General features: G+C 41.3%; 1 protein-coding gene across 2 annotated transcripts in view; it reads left to right on the top strand.

The window, feature by feature from the left end:
• The window catches only part of CSMD1 (CUB and Sushi multiple domains 1), a 1871666-nt gene that overhangs the window by 1029485 nt on the left and 819384 nt on the right, over nt 1-22797 (top strand). The window lies entirely within an intron of this gene.

Here is a 22797-nt window from a genome sequence, read left to right on the forward strand (position 1 = left end):
TGATGATGTGTTCCTGAAACGATGATAATGAGATCAAGTTGCCTCAATTAAAAAGAATTTTTCCAAAAAAAAAAAAATAAAGTCTAAAGCTAGAATATAAATGTATACACTTTCTACCCAGAAGACGATTTTTATTTTCACATCATTTTTTTCTTAATGGAGAATTCCAGAGGAAAGTAATCACTGTGTCTACTTTTGTAAAGAAACACCTCTTCTATGAAAGAGAAAGTGTCTGACCAAGAGGTACAAAGAGTTAAGCCAGATGAGTAGATGCTGGAGTAGGTCAGGAGTTGAGTAAGAACTCAGAAGGAAAGCTCCCCGCGTTCATGGGCCTTAGTCTATCAAGGAAACAGAAAATACATTAAATAAGTAAAACGTACAGTGCATAGTGGCGCGTGATAAGGAGAAATGCGTAACACTAGAGAAGATAGGAACCACTGGGCAAGACGTCCGGTTTGCAATTTTAATGTTGAAGCAGGAAAAAGAAAAAACACCTGCACCCTGAGCCAGCAAGCCAGCCCCCCTCAAGGGAGGCCGCACGGTGGGGAACCTCGGAGGTAGTTCAACTGCTTTGCGTTCACCCGTGGTCGTATCTTGTCCCGACGCCCTATCCTCCTGTGTCCTTGTTACTGCTCCTTAATTAAAGAAGGGCTAGTTTGTATTATTTATGAAAAATAAAAAATAAAAGCCAACTGAGCCTTGTGACCGAATACATCCAAGCTCCCAGCCCTTCAGCAAGGCGCTCGGGGCACGCGGCTCCGCTCTTCCCCCTTCGAGGCTTACCAGCCGCCTGACCCCGCTGAGCAGTGGCCAGCAGCCCCGGTGGCAGCAGCCCAGGTGCCTCCCAGGTCGTGTCCCGACTGTGCCACCTCTCGGCACCACTGCCCCCCAGCTCCAGCTCCCTCCTGAATCCTCAGGGTCTCACAGGGTTGCTCCGAGCCCCCCGAGGGACAGGTGTGCAGGGTGTCCCTCGGGCGCCAGGTGCCCACCTGCCCTGCAGCCTCATCCCCTCTGTGTCAACGGGCAAGGTCCCTTCCCCCAGAATCTCACTCCTGAATTCCTGCCCGGTTCTAAGGAGATGCCTCCTAACAGGAGAGGACAAGGAACAAATAAAATCCGTTTTCACGAGTCACGTGGGTTCACAGGAAAGTGTAGGCTCACAATTGGCCCCAGGAAATAACAGCGATAAGAGGAAGATCAAGAGCAGTGTTGATTACTATTTTTTTTTTTTAAAACATGCCTTTAGTTCTGTCTCACGACTGGCCGTGGGCTCCCCTGCAGCTGCCCTCCTCGGCTCCCGCAGCAGCCCACGACCCTCCCGGATTGCCCGGGCCCCACACTTTGCACCGAGGCGGCCCACTTCTTCCTCGATTTTGTTCCCTTCTGACAACTGCAGGAGGAAACTGTGCAGCCTACATGAAGGCGCCGGAGGGGTGTGGGCCCGGCCGAGCCCTAACCACGTCCACACCCATCGACCTGCCATGCCAATGTCTGAGCGCCACAGTCTGCAGGTGACAGCAGACGGATGGTCTCGCCCACGCCGGTCTGAGGGGCAGCTCGATACCTGTTAGTGGAAAATCTGGACAAAACAAGCCTTTCCGTGCAAGTAAATATCATAGTTAATATTAGGATCTTACCTTGTTAAATTAACTTTAGACTCAGGAATTTACAAAAACAGTCTCATGTCCTCAAAATAACCTGCACGTGGGTGTTTACGGCTGCCTTGTTCATCGTGGCCAACACTTAGAAGCAACGAAGATGCCTTTAAGTAGGTGGATGAATGATCCAAGCGAGGCCCACCCCGAGCGGGGTGTCATCCTCTGGAGAGGCCCGTGAGGTGCACAATACCCGGGACATACCCCAACCCTGACCTTTAACCCTTAATCCCCAACCCTAACCCTCGATCTCAGGAAGAGGCTTCCTGGACACACGATACGATGAGAAGCAGCCTGGCTATTCTGGAGAAGACCCTAAACATTTAAGAATTGGCAGGATTTCTAACACGGGTGTGAAGGGGGAGAGGAAAGCAGACTAACTATCTATTTGAAGAGTAGATTGAAGAGCTATTTCGAGGACAGGCCCCCATCCCCTCTTTCCCCGGCGCCATGGGTGGCATGGGCATTCTCAACCCCCACCCCCTGTGAAAAACAGATAAAAAAGGAAATGAGGCTTCAAGCTGTGAAAGAACAGGCAGGAAGCTGATACGGATGCTCCTCTGGGCAGGTAGGAAAGGGTCTCTAGGGAATGGGTGTCAACACTGTCGCCAATGGGAGCAACAGGTAAATAACACCTGTCGTTTTAGGTCACGGGAAAGGTGGTCAAAATTCCCTTTAATTACAAACAAGGGACCCCTGGGTGGCTCAGTGGTCGAGCGTCTGCCTTCAGCCCAGGGCGTGACCCCGGGGACCTGGGATTGAGTCCCGCATCGGGTTCCCCACAGGGAGCCTGCTTCTCTCTCTGCCTCTTGTTCTCTCTCATGAATAAATAAATAAATAAATAAATATTTTAAAAAAAGAGAAAGGTTTAGGTAAACTATTGAAGGGTGCAGAGGCCAGTCAAATTTCAGAAAACCAGAAGTCAAAACAGAGGAGGTAGGAATCAGAAGAACGAGGAAGTGATGCTGTGTCTGAAAGATAATAAATTAAAAAGGAAAATTTAATTTTAGAAATCTCCGTGCCCCCTTTGTAGAAAGGTCTTTAGGTTAAGAATGTACATGTAATGAGTGTCTGCCACGAACCAGCACCGAGCTGCGGGGCTGGGATGGACGTGGAGAAATTGAAGATATATTTATTATTATTATTATTATTATTATTATTAATAATTATTATTATTATATATTTTTTGCCAAACTTATTTTTTTCAGCAGACTGACTTTTTTTTTCACAACTTAGTGGATATTATTCTCTTCTGGAATTTGACTAAAATTCAAGTGCATAAATTCGTGTCTATTGACTAAAGCTACTTCTTTAAAAAAGATGCATTTATTTGAGAGCGAGCCTGAGCATGCAGGGGGAGGGCCAGCGGGAGAGAGACTCCCATGCAGAGGCCGGGCTCAGCACAGAGCCTGTCAAGGGGCAGGACCCCACGACCCCAAGATCACGACCTGAGCCTAAACGAGGAGTCTGACGCCCAACAGACTGAGCCTCCCCTCGCCAGGGCCCTGTGGGTCCTGGCCCCGTCTCTGGATCCGGGCAGCAGCCTCTTGTCCCAGCCTGCCGGCCCCGCTCCTCTACTTAGATGCAACTCTGGGGTCAAACCTCGGCAAGTGTCACTGGGGCGGCACCTCAATGGCTCTGCTGATCTCTCCACATTTGTCAACCACTTCCGATTCATGACTCGGGGCAGGTTAATGTGTGTTTTATTGCAGTTCTTGGACATTTGTAAAACATTTTTTTGGTCCAATCATGTCTCTGGAATAGACTTAGATCTTGAGGGCAGGGACCATGACCTTGGCTCCCTTGGTTATTCCCCCTGCACGAGATGTCAAGGCCTGCACACGGGAACCACCAGTACGGACAGACTGAGCCACGGGGACAGGCCACGCTGCCAGCGGTCGGCCCTCCGGGAGAGCTGCTATCAGCTGGGGTTCTCCGCTGGGCCCGGGATGGAGGCCGCCCCATAGAAGGCTCCCCCTTCTCCGCCCGGCCTCTACCTTGTCCCCCACAGGGTCCGAGGCCTTCTACTCCTCACCGACCGCCTGTGAGCAGCAGCAGCGTCTCACCCCGGGAGCGGGTAGGACACGTGGAGTGACAGGTGACCCTGCCCAGCTGTTGTCACCGCATCGCATTAGCGCTTGAGCAGCACTGCCCTAGGGGGACGGCTGTCTTCCCCTCTGGGACACCTGTCACCCACCCTAAGAAACATCCTGCGGAGTCCCTCGTAGCCCGCGGCGGGTGCGGAGCTCACAGGCTAAAGGAGGCCGACATCAAGTTAAACATCCTTGCAGCTTGCAGCCCAGTGACAGCCCCGGGGACAGAGGGCGGCATTCCTGCAGGACCTCCCAGCTCCCTGTCCGCTCCCTTCCAGAGGGACAGCCACCACCTTAGCTTGACCACGCCAGGCCCCAGGATCCTGTAAGTGGTCTGTGACAACTGAAAATCCTTTAGGAAACTTGCTTTCTCTCTGCCCCTGTGCACCCCGCACCCCCTCAAAGAATGTCCCCACCTGCTCCTCGCCGTCCTGGTGCGGCCCTTTCTGCTCCACAGGTCCTGTCCTCATCCTTTAATAAAACATTTTTTTTGCACCAAAAACATCTCAAGAACTCTTTCCTGACCATTTGCTCCCAGACCTCATGTCAAGTCACATCCCAGCTGCTTGATCTCCTACCCTGGGCTGCAGCCACTCAAACCATCGTGCTGGTCGGATCTTCGAGGGAAACGAAGGCAGGCATACGTCGCCCGCATGACAGGTTCGTTTCCAGGCCACAGCAATGAAGCGATTGTCACAATAAAGTGAGTCAAATGAATTTTTAGGCTTCCCGGCGCACATACAAGTTATGTTGACGTTCTAGTGTAATCTATGAAGCCTGCAGTAGCTTCAAGTCTGTAAATACGCACGCCGTGACCTATAAAACTACTCTATTGCTCAAATCTGCTGTCATCTGAGCTTTCAGCAAATCACATTTTGCTGGTGGAGGGTCTTGCCTCGGGCTGCTGGCTGGAGAAGGATCAGGGTTGTGATGTGGTACCACGCTACCTGCAGCTGCGGCCGTTTCTTAAAATAAGACCATGAAACTTCCCACATCCCTGGACTCTTCCTTTCAGCAGTGGTTTCTCCGTAGCATGCGACGCTTTTTGATACCATTTTCCCCACAGAACTTCTTTCAACTTTGGAGTCAATCCTCCCGACCCCTGGGGTTGCTTCATCCACCAAGTTTACGTAAGGATCAAATCCTCTGTCATCATTTCAACAATTCCACAGCAGCTTCCCTGGGAATAGATTCCATCTCAAGAAACCACCTTCTTTGTTCATCCCTAGGAAGCAGCTCCTCCGCTGTTCAAGTTTGATCCCAAGAGACAAAAAATTCAGGCCCATCTTTAGGCTCCACTTCTGATTATTCTCGTTCTCTGGCTCCTTCCACTCCACTTGTGGTTACTCCCTCCGTCAAGTCTCGAACCCTCACAGTCATCAATTGAGGGCTGGAATCCACTTCTTCCAAACTCCTGCTTATGTTGATATTTTGACCTCTTCCCAGGAATCACACGCGTTCTTAACGGCATGGAGAATGGTGAATCCCTTCTAGGTTTTCAATGTACTCTGCCCAGATCCATCAGAGGAATTACCATCTATGGCTGTAGCCTCACATATTGGAAATTTGTAGGATTCTAGGATTCCTGTTCTATGCAGTGAGTACAGAATCAGTATCGAAAACCACTGAATCAACAAATAGATTTCCATCTGCTACTCCGTGCATTATGCTGCATTGTGTATTATAGGATCAAATATTCAACACACCTTCCCGGTCTTCAAAGGGCAGCAAATAATTGGTTTATCTACTCTCTCTTGATATAATAGTATTCTTTCTATTTGCAAAATGAATGAATGGAAATTCTGTGATTATTTCAATTACTTATCCTACAGCAACAAAAAGTATTACTCCTTGGGTGTAAACTGAGCAAAACCCCAGGTCAAAGTGCTCACTCCCAAAATGAAGGTAATAAATCTTTACAGAGATGACCAACTTGTCAAAAACCCTTAGATCTGGAGGTGGAGTGATCGAGGAAGCCTACTTGTTATCCTTATTTAACCCAGCTTCTATTTCACAGATATACTAAGTCAATTAGCAATGATCTTTCTTACCACATATAATGGTCTCTACTTGTTCTCATCTTTCCTAACTCTTCTATAAGAAGTGAAACCTTGTTATGGGCGGTTACTACTGGAAGCTTCCTTATCATCACAGTCTTAAAATGTATTTCCATTTACTATCATTATATCAGTAAAACAAGTTCGCTTGAGCTCTATGTATTTGGCAACAGCATATGGATTTTGACCTACAGATTTGGCAGTTCTATGGGGTTCAACCTACTACTTCTGACATCCTTCCAGGAATTGGAAATGAAAGATTTTGGTTAATATGAAAATAAGGTAAACTATAATAGGTAAACTATAATTAAGTAATTTTCCACAGGTGAAAGTGTTACTTGTTTAATGTTAACTTAAAAGAGCAACATTTAATTATAAATTCTATAAACATTTCTTACGGATTATGTTGAATGTTATGAATATGTGTTGTAGGGCAATTTGTCCTTTACTAAGACAGTTTTTTTTTCCCTTTAATAAGGGAAAATTTGCAATAAAATTAGGTTAGTGAAATATACTAATAAAATACAGTCAAATATAGTGATTAAAATCCAAAGACAGTTCAATCTAATATGCTAATGAACTTCAATCTTCTCTACTTCCAGAGCCAAATTTGCTATAGAAAAAATATTTTAAAAACTGAGGCAAAATATGCTTACCGTGAAATGCACATATCTTAATTGTATCGTTCAATGATTTCTGACAAATTATTCACCCCAATGAATGTATCCAACAGCCTGGAATAAAGCACAGAGCATCTCCAGATCATAGAAAGCCCCTATTCACACTTGACATTCAGTATCTACCTCTTCCCTTCATAGGCATCTTTTATGACTTTTTTTGATCAAAAAATCAATGTCACTTGGTCTTTATATAAATGGAATAATAAATATAGGTCTTATATCTGGCTTCTGTATCTCAATATAGTATTTTATTTATTTTTATTTTTTTATTTTTTATTTTTATTTTTATTTTTGTTTTTTTTCAATATAGTATTTTAAAGATTAATGTTGTTGAGTATTTCAGTAGCTTATTTTTCATTGTTGGGTAGTACCTCTATTGTTTGAATATGTTAAAATCTTTAAAAAATGGATGAGCAAATGTTATTTATTTAGAGTGAGTATGTGGGTGGGGAAAGACAGGGAGAGAGAGAGAGAGAGAGAGAGAGAGAGAATCTTAAGCAGACTCCCCTCTAAGCCTGGAGCCTTACACACTAGGCTCAATCCCAGGACCCTGAGATCACGACCTGAGCCCAAACCAAGAGTTAGAAGCTTAACTGACTGAGCCACCCAGACACCCGGTCCATCCATTCTTCCACTGATGGCATTCAGGTTCTTCCAGTTTTTTGGCTATTTGAACAAGGTTACTATATTTGCATTCTTGTACAAAATGTTAGACCAACATATATTTTCACCTGCACATGGGGAAATAGCAAGGAGGGAGATTCCTTGGTTTTAAGGGTTGTGTGTGCTTAGCATTATACAAAGCTGCCAAAGAGTTTTCCAAAGTGTTCGTACCATTTTGCACTCCCAGACCCTATAGGACAGTTCAGGTTGTTACACAGCCTTGCCAACATTTGATGTTGTCAATCTTTATAATTTAGCTACTTTAATAATATGTAGCAATATCTCATGATTCTAATTTGCATTTTCCTGATGATTACTGGTGTTGAGAGACTTAATGTGTTTCTGTCATTCTTAGATATTCTTAAATATTTCCTTAAGTTACTTGTTCATCTTTTAATATTTTATTATTGATTTATAGGATTGATTTCTGTAAATACCAAGTATAGTCCTTTATTATATACTATTTTGAATATTTTCTTTCAAGCTGTAGCTTTATTTTTTTTAATGACATATTGTAATGATATATGATTTATCAGTTTTGTTTCCTTTTCTGGTTAGTGTTTTATCTATCCTAGGACAACCCAGTCTGTCCCAAGACTGTGAAGTTATTCTGTTATCTTTTAGTTTTAGAATATTATCATTTACACTTAGGTCTAATATATGCCTAAATATTTTTTGCAAAAGAGATAGGAATGGAGTTTAATTTATATACTCATCTTCATTTCAGACTCCACTTGATCCATTGCCTTGTGGATATATTGCAATTTGAAAGGTTAGAAAGGAAACATAGCAAAGGTCATTTATAAATACTTTCCTAGAGATTTAAAAGGTCATTACAATAGAAAGTCAATTAAAGTGAAATAATAACTCCTAGATCCCATGAAACCGGAATTCATATGAATATATTTGTATTTGTACACATAATGTATAAATGAACATATATATTATGGAAATTTATATATATATATATATACAGACAAATTTACACACATGCATATATACATATATAGAAAAATGTCACTACATATAGAGAAAGGATACTTTATATTATGATTAGAAATTAATTTTTTTTAACAAAATGTTTATCTAATTCTGGGACATTGGTTTATAAGAGATGTGAGAGCTAATTCAAATTGAGCAAATCATCTCTTTCCCTACTTTAATATTTTCATTTTTTCAGAGACACAGTTTATATGTACAAATGAAAAAAATGTAAATAATTAACCTATACATACTACCATATGTACAGAAAATTCTTCAGTAGATTCACTTATTCAACATATGGGTGAATAATAAACAACATGAATGTGATATTCTTTTAGCTCTGAAAAAATGATAATCAATGTGACATATGCATTAATAACTAAGATATGAAAAATATTCCAAACTTTTTTTATCACCCACAATTTGCTACATACTGTTTAACAGTATTCTTTAATACTTTAGTACAAAGTTTCACAATGTACTCATTTTAAACCATAAAAAAATAGGAATGGATGATACAGTCTACTTATCACAACTCATTTTAATATTTTAGCATTTGAAAAAGTGAAACATGTGCATAATGTGAAATAAAGCTTCTAAAATACATGATTAATAAACTTTATACTTTGAAATTTAATACATGAGTTTCCCATTGGTACATTTTTTAAAAGGCTCCTGGCTGGCTTGTACTTGTAGCATTGTACAAACTGGATATGCATTTTGGGTTAATTTTACGTCATTCTTTGAAAACCAAAGGTGCTTCCATTTCTAAATGTCTAACATGTTAGGTATGCATGGTCTTATGAAAGTGTCTAAAACTTTGCTCATTCCTAAATCACATGATCAAATCCATGAAACTCTATAACTTATATGACAGATCTCTAACTTGAATAGACAGGACACTAGGTTTGGAATACCATAGATTTTAATCTAATGTAAATTACTTATATTCTGAATAATTGAGGATATTCATATAGTCTTTCTGTATCCCAAGTTTTATTACCGAAGTTGAAAAAAAGCATATCTTGGCTATACGTGTAACACCCTGAAATTTACTATCTGTGATGCTTCCACTTGACTTTTGAATCTCGACTCTCCTGTTGAACTGTGAATAAATGTACTTGTGGCTAATTGTGTGTTACGTGAAGCTCTAATGAGACATATTGTATGTGGGTTGTTGCTATGTGAAAAGAGCACAAAATGAGTGGCTGAATATAAATATCCAGCAAAGAGCAGGGCTTTCAACAAACGTATTGATTATGACATAATGGCAGTTGATTGGAACAAGATATATTGGGAAAAAAGAGACTTAATATCATCAGAAATTATATTAGGAGGCCGTTCAAAATGGTGACATAGGAAGATCCTGAACTCCCATCTACCCATAGACATACCAGATCTACAGTTATATATGGAACTTCCTCTGAAAAAGAACCAAAACCAGCAGAGTGTTTCACATTGGTAAATGAGGAAAGAGCCACATCAAAATGGTAGCACAGACTGATGAAGAATCTTTCCATTAACCCCACCTCATTACAGTGACCCACAATAGGAAAGGAATCCCCAAACATGGAGAAGAATTCACACCCCACATCATGCATCCCCACTTTGAAGATCTGCATCTGAGCCCTGAGCATCATAACATCTGCCTGTGAAAACCAGTGGGGCTCCCATCCAGAAGATCTAAAGAGCTGTTGCAAGCTGTAGAAATGCCTCCTAAGAGGCTCATGCATGGATTTAGTCACTGCATGCCCAGGGCAGAAGCAACCATTTGATAAAGCACTAGATTACATGGCAGAGGGTCATTTGTTAATCTTAAAGTGTCAACTTGAGTGGTAGGACCTGTTGGGATACTCTCCAGGGAAGAAGGCGCCTGCAGGCACCACTTCTGTGGTCTCTTTGTACCTTACAAAAGCCAGTAGGTGCCGTCTTGTTTTCCTCAGCAGGTGCCATCTTCACACCCCCTTCTGCTATGCTCCAGAACACCAGTGTCTCCTAAAGGGGATTCTACACACATTTGTTGTTCTGTGTTTGCATCTGTAGGCCCATTTTTGCATTTGAAGCCTAAGGTCACCCCTTGATTACCTGGCTCTGTAGGCCAAGGAAGCTTTGGTTCCTGGGTCCAAGGGATTTTAACAATTGAAGAGGCAGTCCTTGGCAGACTACCATGCCCACCACACTACAGACTTAGCATACTAAAAAATACACCCTCCAGTCTTTCTGAGGAAGATACCTACTTGCCTGGGCAGGAGCTTTGGCCTCAGTGGCAGTTTTCAAGTCTGGCACACAGCTAGCAGTTACAGAGGTGCTCTCAGGAAACAGAGACCAAGGGATACCATCTTGACACTTCCCCTTTGCCTTGCTCCAGCTCGCCTGTATCTGCAGGAGTTTATACACTAATCTGGAACCCTGAATTTTATTGACTATTGGTCAGGGGACACCTCTCCATCATCTTGTCAGGTGGCCAGCAAGACCTATGCTTGCAGGCCCATGAGACTGTATTTACTTCCATAATTCAAAAACTGCTGCCTATAACTCTGGCTTCCAATCAATCTGAAGCTAGGTATTGATGAAAATCCTCTCTGTGTTAGGGACACTGACAGGTCTTGCACAACCTAAACTAATGGTATACATTAAAAATAAAATAAGTGGCTTAGAAAATCAGAAAAATTTGAGAGACAAGAATAAACATACAGATGGCCAACAGGTTCATGAAAAGATGCTTAAAATCCCTAATTATCAAGAAATCCAAATCAAAGCCACAATGTGATTTTACCTCACACTTATTAGAATGGTTATTATTGAAAATAAACAGTAAATAAATCTAATAATAATGAGATTATTTTGTTGGGTGCACAATGCCGTAAATACATTAAGACATTGATTTGTACATTTTAGGAAACTTAAGATATGTAAATTATATCTCAATAAGGTTGTTTAAAAAAGGCAAAATGAAAATATCCTCTGATGCTAAAAATGTCAAAAAATTCTACTATCTTAATTAAGAGAGGCATTAAAGCCTGACTGTGCTAATCCCACAATTGGTTTATAAATCCTTTAATATACATTATGGAGATGTGTAACAAGCTGGGGAAACCTGGTGCTTGGGTGGCTCAGGGCATGATCCCAGCGTTCTGGGATCGAGTCCTAATCAAGCTCCCCACAGGGAGCTAGCTTCTCCCTCTGCCTGTGTCTCTGCCTCTGTGTCTCATGAATAAATAAAATTAAAAAAAAAAAAAAAAAAAGCTTGGGAAGTCTACGTGCCTTTCCACTTTAAAAAACTAGTTCCATTTTCTATGTTGGTTTCCATTGTGTATGTGTGTGTGTGTGTGTGTGTGTGTGTATGCACATATTTGTGTTTAGAGATATATTTAATTAAAATTTTGATTTTGTTATATTTTCAAAAACATATATAAATATTTTTCTATTAAATTGATAGCCTTATATATACAAGCATATATATACAAGCATCTACTTTATTTTTGTGAAATTGATATGAGGTCACTTGTTATGGTAAAACATTCCACACCAGCCTAGCAAGATTGCCACCTGATGAAAGACTGAAGTACAGACTTACTGCATGCTATAGTCACCAACTATATATACAATTTTAAAGTATTAGTAATAAAGCAGTCATAAGTTTGTTATTTTGCTACCTTAACCACAACATTTCAAAACACAATAAAATCCAGTGATTGAAGATTTTCTTTAATTTATTATAATTAAAAGACATCCCAAGAGGGCAGTACACAGGCTTGAAATTGTAAAGCTTTGTTCCCTTTGCTACATCTAAAAAACTGTTCACTTCTCTATCAAGTGAGGTACGTTTCTGAGAATCCAAACTGGCTCTTATATAATGTAGTGTTTCAAAAGAATAGTTTGATATGACCAAGGAAAAGAGGAATTTTGGAAGGGCCTACCAAAGAGCTGAAATTAGAAAAAAAAAAAAAAAAAAAAAGAAAGAAAATGATCTTGATGATAATCTTCTAATGTGAAATTTTTATCATTTCTTTCTGTAATAAGAAAAATGAAGTCTAGAAAAGTGGAAAAAATATATTTCATTTTAAGAAAATGCTGGCTGCAGCCTTTGAATCCATGTCTAAGTTCATTGACCAATGACCAATCCATGGTCATTCCAATGTGCTGCTTCCTTGTAGAAGGATGTCATACTAAACACTTCGGATTGGTCATGCCTGAAGAACTGTGAAATCATCCACTTTTTCAGAAATAAATACTTAATGCATACTATGTGCCCACTCCTCTTCTAAGGGCTCAGTGCCCAGTGGGTACAGGGACTTTCACTGATTAAAGCTGATAGCTTACAAGGCTCACTGGGGATATGGATTCTAAGCAAATACCTGAATGGGCAAGAATGAAAGGCTAAACTGATCATGGAAACTCTGCTGGAGAGCAGAGAGCTAGCCAACAGGCAGGGTGTGGTCAAGGACCTTACTGAACTTGGAGGGAGAGGAGGTAAATGCTGAAAAATGACCTCAGAGTGGGGGGGCCATGTCCAGGCATGGAGCACAGCAGCCAGGCTAGCCAGGGAAGGGTGGTGGACGAGCCCCGAGCGGCTGCAGTGGATTGACAGAATATAAGCCTGGAACCAGAGGAAGTCAGAGACAGGCCAGTAGGCAATCACTTCTAGCTTTGTTCAGATAAGGACCTTGGATTTTATTCAACTTGAGAGTGGAAGCCCCAGAGGAGTTCTCATCAGGAGTGCAACATAATCCCATTTACACTGGGAAAAATAGTTCTTGCTATGCTGAGCATAGACCACAGTATAGACCATAGAAGAAACATGCTCACCAATTAGGAAACTACTGAAGAGGGAGGCTGGACCTCAACCATCCAGTGGGAATGAGCAAGCAGTGAGGATACAGAGACATTCCCATTCTCCCACCATGTTAAATATCAGTTCAATACATTTAAGTGATAGGTGCAAAGTGCTTAAAAAGGCTATTAAAAAAAAAAAAAGCTATTTTACATCCTGGGGCAGTTGAAATTATAATACATCATAAAAGTAGCATCAAAAATATGCAATGTGAGTTAACAGGCCACAAATACTGAAGAAGAATGACATAAATTGAGGGTCGCCCCGCCTCCCCCGAAAAAGTATTCACTTCACAAATCTACATGACTGAATATAATGGACTATGGAACAATGAGCTTGATCACTACATTAATTTCAGGGGTTACGATGCAGGTATGTGCCACTTGCCCGTGAATGAGACGAATGAAATGCATCCAAAGTCCTAGTTGCTTATTTTTTTCATAAAAGTTTTTTTTTTTTAGTTTCAAGTTTTTATTGGAATTCCAGTTAGTTAACGTACAATGTAATCTTAGTTTAAGTGTAGGATTTAGTGATTCATCACTTTCATACATCACCGTGTACTCATCACAATAAGTGTACTTGTCTCCCCACCCACTTCCCTCCATCAACCCTCAGCTTGTTCTCTATCATTAATAGGCTCTTCCATCTCTCTATTTCTTTCCTGTGTTCATCTGTTTTGATCATGGAAACTCTACTGATTTCTTAAATTCCACATGAGTGGAATCATACGTTGTCTTACTTCACTTGGCATAATACACTCTAGTTCCATACTTGTCCCTGTAGGTGGCAAGATTTCCTTCTTGACATCTGGATAATATTCCTCTCTGTGTTTGTACACACACATCTTTATCCATTCATCAATCAATGGGCATTTGGGCTATTTCTATAATTTGGTTGTTGTTGATAACACTGCTATAATTACCAGGGTTCATGTGGCCCTTTGAATTTTATTTTCACACCTTTGTGTAAATACCTAGAAGTGCAATTTCTGGGCCAGAGGGTATTTCTATTTTTAAGTTTTCAACAACCCTCCATACTGTTTTCCAGAATGGCTGCACCAGTTTGCATTCCCACCAATAGTGCATGAGGGTTCCCCTTTCTCTACACTCTTGCCAATACCTGTTGTTTGTGTTAATTTTATCCATGTTGACAGGTGTGAGGTGATAGCTCATTGTAGCTCTGATTTGCGTATTTGTTTTCCCCTGATGGTCAGTGATGTTAAGGATCTTTTCATGTGTTTGTTGGCTAGCTGGATATCTTCTTTGGGGAAAAAAATATGTCTATTCATGTTTTCTGCCCATTTCTTGACTGGATTCTTTGTGTTTTCAGTGTTGAATTTGGTAAGTTCCTTATATATTTTGCAATATTAACCCTTTATCGGATATGTCATTTACAAAAACACCACAGAAATATAACTATAGGAGATTATGAAAAGTTATATGCCTACAAATTGGGCAATCTGAGAGAAATGGATAAATTCCTGGAAACATAAAATGCCAAAACAGGAAGAAATAGAAAACTTGGAAAGACCAATAACCAGCAAAGAAATCTAATTAGAAGTAATCAAAAGTCTCCCACCAAATAAATTTCCAGAGCTATAAAGTCACTTTAAAATAAAGTATACACACTTTTCAAAATATAAAGAAAATGGGAATGTGATCAGAAAGGGAAATGTATACCAGTATTTCTAGAAAACATTTACCGCATTTGACCATTAACTGTACCTTTGCATTTCATGACAGTCAAGACACACAATGTGTTTGGTCACATAGCTTCAGATCTGATCATTAAGAACATGAAATCACAAAGAAAGAGTGGATTTAACTTTGCTGGTATGTGATTATGGAAAGTGGCATGAGTCGATGAAAGGTGACCAACTATAGCGTTTCAGGTTAGTAGCACAGAGGTAAGTGCCTCCCCCACCATGTGCCGGGAGGTACCATTTTGCTCACCAGGCCCCACTCCCGGCTGCGATGGCCTGGCTCCTGTTCAGGGTGGGGGGCAGCACCGCCCTGGCTGAGAGCATTAGAACGATGTGGATTATGGAGACAGCAGGGTGACTACCATAAATGGAAAGGGACTGGGATGGTTACAATTGTCCCCAGGATGCCAACACATCACAGCAAGGAGCCTCATCTCTCCCTGAATGCCAATATCATAGAAAGAAACACACGTTTTTCTGGGACACCATCATCACAAGGGAAAACATGTCTTTTCCCTTTGCACACCATCATCCTAAGGATTAGAAGACATGATTCACCCCACCTCTGCCGCAGGCACCATCATCTAGGTACAATTACCATTTTCTCTAGGACACCCATGCCAGGAGGGGAAAACTCACAATCCCCCAAGACCCCGTCATCACATACAAGCAGCACTCTGCCAGCAGTTCTGAGTGGAGCCATATTATCTAGTTCCCTCCCTCCGTTTGGCTGCCAACTCCAACTCCCCAAAGATTTGTGAGATGTTTCTAAGTTTCGGAATATCCTCCCGTCTGCAGTGTTAAGGATTTCTTGTTTTTAAGAACCACATGGAACCTACCTGACTCAGTTTCCCAGCTCAAAGTGATGTCTCTAACCAGGCAACAGTCTTGGGGTTGAGGGTGATGGAGGACAGCTGAATATCTGATTGTGTCATTGTACCGTTGTATTTATTCCTGCCATTTTCAATTTTTTTTTTTTAAGAGCCTCATTCGTTTAGGCTGCTTGAATCCCCTCTAGCCTGCATTCACTGGTGCCCTCTTTCACTATATTAAGATTAACATTTGTACCTGTTCAACTTCCTTTATGATGGAAGTTCACTGAGCTTCAGTTCCCCGGGTTGCCCTTTAGGACAGCCTCATCACCTCCTCGCAGGTGGGCATGTTCCCCAGCAAGCACCTGGAGATCTATGCCAGAAATGCTCCACCTTTCCCTCTTCTTCAATTCTGGGCAGGACTTTTTGCTCAGGCAGCCTGGAGGAGGCATCCAACAGTGCTGTTGCACTTCAATTGGTTCAATACATCTTAATTTAATTGGGAAAAAAAATCCTTTGGTTTGGTGGTCTCTAATGTCCCCTTTCGGCTTTAATAGTTGTGAAGGCATCAAAACAACACAGCTCCACCTACTACAGTCAATTACATGGGAAGACGTGGCGTTACTTGCCTAAATAGACTGCTGTGGATTTTTTCCTCCCCAGATCCCAGAATAAATACGAGTTGTTTTAACTGTCAGCTAGAGGGCCCAGTTTTTAGCCTCTCTATTGCATCACTCACCTTAATTTCTTGATAATAGCTTTTCTGCAGCTAAGTTTGAAAATGAAAACGCTAGCCAGTGTGTCCCTGAGGCCAGGTGGCATGAACACATTGTGTGCAAGTCTTAAATATCCACATGCAGCTATGGCCTCACCATGGTAAGTCTAAAGATATCAGTTTCCATGAGTGACCTCACCAAGGGAACCAAGACGGAGCCTTGGTATTCCATGTTCACATCTCAGCACATGGACACATCACAGAAACAGACATCTGTGGAGCCCCTTAGAATAGTGCTGATAGCAAAAACAGGAATAAATTATACTGGATTCAGCCTCATATGTACCAAGCAATAAGCTGAGCACCTCCTCTTCAGAACAAGCCAATGAGGATTACTCTTCCCATCTTAGGTGTGGAGAAATTGAAGCTTAGTTATGGGAAGTTAATTACACAGCAAAATGTTAGTTGCTTTAGCTTCCAAACAGTAGATAAAACATGGAGCGTTACTTTGTCTACTTTAACTACTAGAAATGACTTAATCTAGAAGGGATTAAAGTAGAGTAGCACCCTCTTATCCATGGAGGGTTTATTCCAAGACCCCAGCCCATGCCAAAAATCACAGATAATACCACACTCTCTACACCCTCCTTTGTCCTATGCATACGTACTTATGATAAAGTGTAATTTATAAGTTAGGCAAAGAAATTAATAATAAAGAATAATTATAACAATATGCTGAACTAGAACCTATGTGATGTGGTCCCTTTCTCTCAAAATACCTTATTGTTCTGTCCTCACCCTTCTTGTGATGATGTGAGATGATGAGATCCCTCCACGGGGAGATGAAGTGGCATAAGTGATGCAGGTATCATGACACAGCATTAGGCTATGACTGATTTTCTGGTGCTGCTAAAAATGACTGCCTGCTTCCAGATGTTGGCTGACCGTGGGCAATTAAAACTGCTAAGAGGAAATCCTGACTTCTTCTAACTCCCAGACCCCAGCTATCACATGCCACAGTTCTGGGGACGTAGCCCAGGCAATCTGACTGCAGAGCCCAGTAGCCAACGCTCCCCATTTTCTGTGTCCATGCACCGGGGCAAGCTTCCATCTACTCAGATAGGATACAGTCCCTACAGGAGGGTTTGACCTCTATTCATGGCCTTAGCCTTTCTTTTGCAATGATCGGCACTGAAAATTTCCACAAAATAGCCAGGACACTGATGAACCCACATTGCCATGCCATAGTAATTTTCCTTCTGTAATCAACAGAAACTTAACCAATTTATACAGCGTGCCAGTAAAATATTCAATTTTGCACTTGACAGAAAGAAAAGTAATAGAAAGAGATTAAGCTGGGAATATCACCAAACCCTTTAGAGTTATTCAATACTGTGTTTAGCAGAGGGTGTTTTCTCATTTTTTTTTCATACGTGTAATGAAAGGCAAAGATCATTAAACCAGAAATGTCAAGTTATCTTTGAAACATGAATGCAGTGTTACCAGTGTGGAGCTTTAATAGATACTAATGATATGTTAATTGGTTAATTGCATATTTTAATAACAGACTCACAAAGCCAGGAATTCTTTATTTTTAAATAACATAATTGTGTGTTAGTTTTGTTTTTGATAAACGCTAGGATGTTTTCATTCACCTACACATCTCTATATAATTAAGTTTTGGCTTTTTCTCCTTGAGCTATAATTGATCCTAATGTCTTTACTAAATAGGAGTCATCCTGAGTAATCTATTTTAGTCCCCTTTCTGAGCTATCGGAGTTGTCATTCAGATACACAGAAAAGGGACAGCCCCTCAGTGGGATGATAGTGCTTTACAAATGGAATTACAATTCTATCTCAGGTGTTACAACATCCAAAAGCACTCCCTCCTCTTGTCTGGTAACCAGAGAAAGAAATTATAATTTCTGACAGTACGTGGCTTCCCTAACATGCCCAGTAACATATGCAGCCCTGTCCTCATGTCATTTAAAATATTTTAAATCCATCTTGAGATCAGGTTCTTTTTTTTTTTTTCTTTTTGAGAGGAGGGAGGGGTTGAGAGAGAGGGAGAGAGAGAATCTTAAGCAGCCTCCACGCCCAGCATGAGTGCAATGGAGGGCTCGATCTCATGACCCTGAGATCATCACCTTAACCAAAACCAAGAGTCAGTGGCTTTACCAGTTAAGCCACCAAGGTGCCCCTTGGGTTCTATTTTTAAGTTGACTTCTCCTACAAAAATTACAGCAGTTGCTGGGAAAAATAATGTGGTTTGATTGTGGAAGACTTGTTAGCCTTCACCCATGTCACTCAAGAATGTGTTTCTTTGAAATCATCTCAATGATCCTCAAAATTTAAAAAAATTAAAATTAAAAAAAATGTAATCTATAATATAAATATGTAATGTAGGGATCCCTGGGTGGCGCAGCGGTTTGGCGCCTGCCTTTAGCCCAGGGCGCGATCCTGGAGACCCGGGATCGAATCCCACGTCGGGCTCCCGGTGCATGGAGCCTGCTTCTCCCTCTGCCTCTCTCTCTCTCTCTCTCTCTCTCTCTCTCTCTCTCTCTGTGTGACTATCATAAATAAATAAAAATTTAAAAAAAAATAAATAAATATGTAATGTATATGTGCATGTATACATATATACATATATACATATATATTTAACAAAAAGTTTTTGCAAGGCAACTTTACCATGAATTATACCAAGAGATCCATGATTCAAAATAAATGCTTTTTTTTTTTTTTTTAAATTTTTATTTATTTATGATAGTCACAGAGAGAGAGAGAGGCAGAGACATAGGCAGAGGGAGAAGCAGGCTCCATGCACCGGGAGCCCGACGTGGGATTCGATCCCGGGTCTCCAGGATCACGCCCTAGGCCAGAGGCAGGCGCCAAACCGCTGCGCCACCCAGGGATCCCAAAATAAATGCTTTTATAGTCACACTTGATAAGAAAAATATGAGTGTCCTCTTTTTTTTTTTTTTTTTTTTTTTTTTTTTGTTCTTAGGTTAATTGGAAACTCTGAAACAAAGACAAATTTGGGAATCTTTGGGATATTTATATAATTGGAGGGTTGACTATGATCTATAAGTCTATCATCAAAAGCAACTTTTACACACTCAACAGAAACTTGTGGAAATGACTCTTCAAAAATCTGTGTCCTTCTCTTGCAAAGTTTACAACTAAGTTTCTTCCATCATGTTCAAGGGATAATAGCACAAAAGATACAGGCCTGTCCATGGCGTGGGCAGGAGCCTCACATTTGGCAATAATTGTGCCATCACCTCACTAGTATCTTATTAAATTGTATTACATCAGAGGTAATTCCTAAACCAAAGAGATTTAAATCTATTCATAGGATCCTTCTGGTATTTACAATAGAGCAGTTTTTTCTGTTGCTTAAGCTTCAAATGTCCATCCTCCCAAGAATATGATGGCAAAAATGTGAAAGTTGCATTTATGTAATTTACAGTTTGTGCCAGAAGGGGAAATTAGGGTGGGGGGGCAGTTTGCAATAGAGCAAGGCAGTTTATTTCCAAATCAAAAACCCAGCTCTTATGCCTTGATAACAATTCTGTGAGACCTCAGGGATCCCAGGCTTGCAGCTGTCTTGGACAAAGGTCCATGCAGGTGCTATGGAATAGCTCACCCCATGCAGAACGTTCATATGCAAGAATTGACACACAGGTACAAGTACAGCTGTAGAAGACATGGATGATCAGAAGGTAGGGGAGGGAATGGGATCTGCTCAGCTTTCAAATAGCCTCTGGAGAATCAGACAGCTTCTGTGATGTGTGGCAACCTGCCCTTGGCCAAACTGTGGTCTTTATTTAATAAGTTGGATTCAGTAGGTATTTGCCTGATGTGACTTCTCTAGGCAGTGAGATCTCTGGGTAAGGGAAATGGGTAATTGGAAAAGGGTCTCATGAACAAACTCATCATCCTGTTGGCTGTTCTCACATTGTGGCACCTAAAACACCATATAAATCACTGAAGATTGCATTCTACAGGTATGCCCTAAAAAGCCAAGATGAGTCTTCAGGGTCTGTACAGGAAATGTGAGGGCCTGTCCTAACTTGAATGGGACAAAGTACAGTATGGTCATATAAAGTGACGGCCTTATGACTATTGAATGTGATAAAGAAATATAAAACCAGTCAACCTCTCCTTTCTGGATCCAGGATGGCTTAGCCATTGGTTCTCTCGGTGCAAAGGAAGGCAGCAGGGGTATGAAAGAGCCTAATTTGACCTGGACTGGGGTCTTGCCCTTGGGCTAGTTAGTGGCTGCCATGAGTGATTCATGGACTCTTTCTGCATTTCAGACTGTTGATCTCTGCTACGTAGAATAGCAAACCAAAGTTTGACCTTGAATCTGCTCTCCAACAGATCTTTCACAAATTTGTATTTACAGGATAGTACACAAAAGGAAGTGACAATTATATAGCATCTTGGAAAAAATAGATAGGACTCTCCAAGGCAAGTAGACCAGAGCTACTCGAGGCCACACCCATCTTCCCAAAAGGTTGAGGGTCTCATTTTCTTAGATTCCACATCCAACAAGGCAGTACCTGTCCTCTGAAGTGCCATGCTTTATTCATGCTGGTGCTAGTGCACACGTTTGTAAATGAAGACACATCGTTTATAGCTCTTCTTCAAAATTGTCATTGATAAATATCTGTGTAATTATCTATCTTAGTTTCACTCACTAGACTCTATTTTTTGAAATTAGGCATTGTGACTCCCTCTCATCTCTACCCTGACAGTGATTAGTACAAACTACCTGGCTCTTTACTTGGAAAATTAGGTTATTGGGCTACATGATCCATAAGGTCTCTTTCAATTTATATCATCCTAGAAACTTACGGTTCTCAAACTTCTGACCGCTTCAGAATTACCTGTTGGTCTTGCTAAAACATGGAGCGTGGGGATCCACCTCCAGACTCAGGCGGCACCACACATTCTCTTTGGAACACGTTTCCAGGTGATTGTGAGACTGCTAGTCTGGGCACCACACATTAAAAATCAGCATCGTAAGACTGTGGGTCCACTGTTAGTAGGGGCTATGCCAGAGGGTTGAAAAGACAGCAGGAAGGCTTTGAGATTGATGGTGCTGGAGGAGGAAGAGAAGATCCTCTGTTCCTTGATTGAAAGGCAAGTTCATGGGCTTCTGGGAAAACTGGTCAGAAAGACTGTGATATCATCCTCACTGTGTTTTCATTTCTCTCCTCCCTAAACCATCACAATTTACTCAGCATTCAGCAAACTCGTACCTATGCAAGGACCATCCCACATATTTGATACAGCCCTAAGTTTATGTTGGCTCTGCACCCTCCATGCAAAGTTAAGTATTCTTTTTCCATGTCATTACCTCCCCATCTTTTTCATTGTCCTGTTGGGCATACATGAAGGTTTGGTTGTCTTTCTCTTGGTTTGTTATGGCAATAACATCATCTCCTAGTGACAGTCATAGGGCCAGGAATATAGTCGATGATCAATAGAAATCAGAACAGTCAGGGGGAATGTCTAGTCTTTTATAGTGTAGAAAACTGCCATCAAGATGTTAAAAGGAACTCTGGTGTTTCATATATGTCTGATATTTCATAGGAAGAAGAGAAGCCAAAACCCAAACCACCGGAATTATTATCATATAGAATTCATTCTCATTCATGAAAATCAAAATGGGATTCAGGAAATATCCTGAATGGAGAGAAGGAGCCATGTCAAAATGTTGCCTCCCCCAAAAGGGTAGGAAGGAGCGAAGGATGCAGAAACCGGCACATGCATGATGTGCCTCAGAGGCAGCCCTTCTACGTCTGGGTGTGGGTAAGAAGGGATGAAGATGGAGGAGCCTTTCCAGGGAAGGTGTAATTATATAGCTATGACAGCTCCTCACCCATTGGTGTTGGAGGGCTAGATGAAATGGGGGAAAACTGTTATTAAGAAAGAACACTGAATTAATTAACAGAAAATCTTGGTTCCCTTCCTGGCTGTGGCACTTAATAGCGATGTGCTTCACCCCAGCAGTACAACAGCTGGTCATGCTCACTTTTCTGAAATTCAAAATCAGGAAGTGGGTTATATGATGTTTATAGGGTTCTTTTCAGCCTCGAACAGAAGTTGCTTTGCCCAGAGAAGCGAGGAGTAGTGCTTGGCCTTCTGACCCTTTGTTTATTTTTGAAATGGAAATGAGAACACTTGTCCTCTATTGATCCAGATGAAAGTGCTTTGAGGCTATCAAGTAATGGGATATCCATATGATGTGATGGTTCCAGTTTATTGGCAGGGGATGAACCTTAAATTTCCAAGAGCTGCCTTCTTGAGTGCGTGATGGAAGCTGGTTCTAAGAGTGACCCTTATATGTCAATGTATGTACATCACTACTCTGTGTTAAAAATCTCCTACAGACCTGTGAGCTGGGAATCCTTTCTATAATTGCACAATTTTTAAAGAAAGAAGGGAAATATGTGAGCACAAAACACTGAAATTAATTATGAAGCATAGAGAGGGATCGCCAGAGGTGGGTTTATGACCACTGAAAACTGCCAACCTGCTGTAAGGTTAGCAGTGTAGCTTAATTACAGATAATTAAGGCTTTAAAATTC

This window comes from Vulpes vulpes, chromosome 7, assembly GCF_048418805.1.
Source record: "Vulpes vulpes isolate BD-2025 chromosome 7, VulVul3, whole genome shotgun sequence".
In the NCBI taxonomy this organism is placed as follows: Eukaryota; Metazoa; Chordata; class Mammalia; order Carnivora; family Canidae; genus Vulpes; species Vulpes vulpes.